The following is a 3,152-nucleotide window of genomic DNA, read 5'->3' on the forward strand; positions in this document are numbered from 1 at the left end:
TTGAAAATCAACTCTAGCAACTATTCCAGAGTATGTCTACAATGATAAAATAATGAAAGATAAGTGACACTTTCCAATTTAACGCAAGACGCCAAAAAAATCTTTCTTTTATATTGCTAAAGATCCAAATCCTGTACATTAATCTATTTCAATAAAAAAACATTCTTGAGTTCACATTACCATTCGCAATGAAATAAATGGTGAAAGTACAAAAAATACAATATCATATGCTTGTATTATTTTAAACATAATTTTCCATTTTTATTCTCTTCTTTTAAAGTTTGCTGAGATTTAACGAAGGCATTCTCAAACCGTGCTTCATCAGAAAAAAAGGTGAAAGGCAATTTTTCATATTTAATTTGAAAACAATGTTGTCATTGTATATTTTAATGTACTTTTTAATTTTTTGTCTAAACATTTAATTTGATTATTTGTAATGTTATTTTTCATCATTAAAACAAAATATTTATAATGAATTTGTAGATATTTTTTTTGAACAATTTTTCATCATTCAAAAGATTGTTATGATAAAGTTGTAGAGCTTCTTAAATAAATGTTTGCCTTCTCTTAACTTTTTTCATATCGTGTTTTTTCGCTTTAAATGTTCATTTTTGTCTGTTTTTTATATTGAAAAGCCTACAATCGTGATAATATTCCTTTTATGGCAAAAAGCCGTAAAAAGAAATATTTTGTCTCTTCGAGTACTACGAAAAGCCGTACGAATAATTTTATAATCTCGAAAAATAATGGTCCTAAAAATTTTTTAAATGCCCTAAGTTTTTGAATATCTACTCAAAATTGCTGGCTAATGAACTTTTACTTTTCTCCTTGGTCGTAATTTCCTACGGGAAATAGGGCATCGCACACTTCACGCTACGAATGGACTTAATTCGAAGTCTTAAAAAGTTCACTATAGCCGTAAAAAATTAAAACCTATTTGATCTATGATTACTTAGCTTGATCTACAATTTTCTCAGTTAAATGTATTCATGTAACTAATTCTTTTTAAAAAATGTCGACATAATCTATTATTTAGTTTCTTTCAAGATTCGTAGCAAGTAATCTCGAGGAATGTTTTCTAACCTTTCTTGATTTGCAAATAGGCCATCGCATCTGGTCGTTTGCTATAATTCTGAAAATCAATTCTTCTTATCTTTCAAATTGATTATTTTTCATGTTTCCGTAAGATTTATTTTTGTTAAATATTGTGCCAAAGATTGTAACGGAAGTACAAAGAACAAATTATGTTGCATATTTCAATCAAATTAAATAACCTTTTCTTCACAATGACATCCATTTGCGCAGTTTTTCATAATAAGGATTGAGTTGAGTAGCTCAAGTCATTATCTCAAAGCGTTTGAAATTGGAAAGAAATATATCACTTCACTAAAGTATTACTAAGCATACATGTCTGCCAGTGAAAGGATAAAAATTATTTCTGTAACATTTATATTATTATTGCAAACGCTCTAAATAAAAATTCGTTTATGTTACACTTTATTTAATAATAAAATAACAAATAGTGGAAGTTTCGTTACAAACAAAATCTGGTAATAATTATCTGCACCTCAGCCCATTAGGAATTGAAAAAATTCGTTTTCCATAGAAAATATATAAGTACAGACGTAGCATCGTATTTTAGACGGTAGCGGTAAATATAAATGCAAACGATGCGTACCCTCCACCTAGACTTGCAGAATTTGTAAAATTTATTATAAGTTAAAATATTAAAGAACACGCACCTTCATGATTTTCCAATTTCCTTTCGAGAACAGTCCAGTTTTTCTGTATGGATAACTGAGGGAAATAGTCCGTAATGTGTATACTGTAAGGACATAAAAATGTACGTAAACTTTTTAATGACGCCAAAAGAGATCACAAGAAACAAGTTTTATTATGCATTCTCTTTTTTAATAGGCATATATTTGTATTGTATACTATTTGGAAGATAACAATAAAAAACAGAAATATGCACACAGTTGTGGTGGAGAAATATGAAAAATAATAAAATTCACGACTTTGGTAGATTTTAGAAAGTCTTTAAAAACATGATCATAGTTTTTCGTTAACCTCATATTTTCTTTCGCTAAATATAAATATGGCCTTAAAACAAAAATATATTTCTACCCTTAATCGTCTTGTTAGCATCTCTGATGAGCTTCAGAGGCTTAGCGAAAAAGCAATTTCCCAAACACTGCAATACTAATTACATTCCTTCATCAAATTCAAATAAAATAAAATATCTAGATTATGCACATCAACGCATCTGTGTCATTGTTGTTGCATTTGACAATCTTCGTATGTATTTTATTGTCAGACCTTTGGTGAGGCATAATTAAAGGAATAACTGAAATTGCGGAAAGCTCTCAAATACTGATACGTATTATCAATTTTGTTTAATAACTATCTGCTGTATATTTTTTAATATTTGAGAACGTGCACATTCATGATTTTTTCATTTCCTTCTGATCACGATTATTCTTTTTTTTAAATAAATCCAGCAAATATCTTAAAGTATCTGTACAATGGTAAAATAATATGAGATTAGGGAAAATTTAATCCAAGAAGCGATTCAAAAAACTTTTTTATTGTTGAACATCCAACTCCTGGATATCCATCTGTTTAAATAAAAATTTCTTTAGTTCGCCTTACCACTCATAATGTAATATATTATTATTGTACAAAAAATACCATTTCATGGGATTGTATAATTTTAAATATAATTTTACATTTTTTATGTATTTTCTATCAAAATCTCTATATATTCAATTGAGGGTCATATTGTCATGGTTTTACTATATTTATTTCCTCTAATCAACCTTCTTTAATCATGTTTATTTAATGGATACGCGCATTAATAAGTTTCAATCCTTTAATTTGATAAATTCGTAACCTTTATCAATAATAGCTGCCTAATCTTCTATGGGACCCATTTACATGTTCTAACATTATGATAAATTGTGAAACCCATTGTCTCAACACACAGGACCAATATTCATCTGCATTCAATTTAAAATTATCACGAGGAGGCTTAGGCGTATGAACAAGTTTTTATTTATAGATTTTCATGCTCATGGTATTGAATACACTAAGCCCAATTTGAATAGCCCAAATAATAAGGTTTAGATCCAGTTCGACGGTTACACATCTAG

The sequence above is a fragment of the Belonocnema kinseyi genome, chromosome 4 (assembly GCF_010883055.1).
Source record: "Belonocnema kinseyi isolate 2016_QV_RU_SX_M_011 chromosome 4, B_treatae_v1, whole genome shotgun sequence".
In the NCBI taxonomy this organism is placed as follows: domain Eukaryota; kingdom Metazoa; phylum Arthropoda; class Insecta; order Hymenoptera; family Cynipidae; genus Belonocnema; species Belonocnema kinseyi.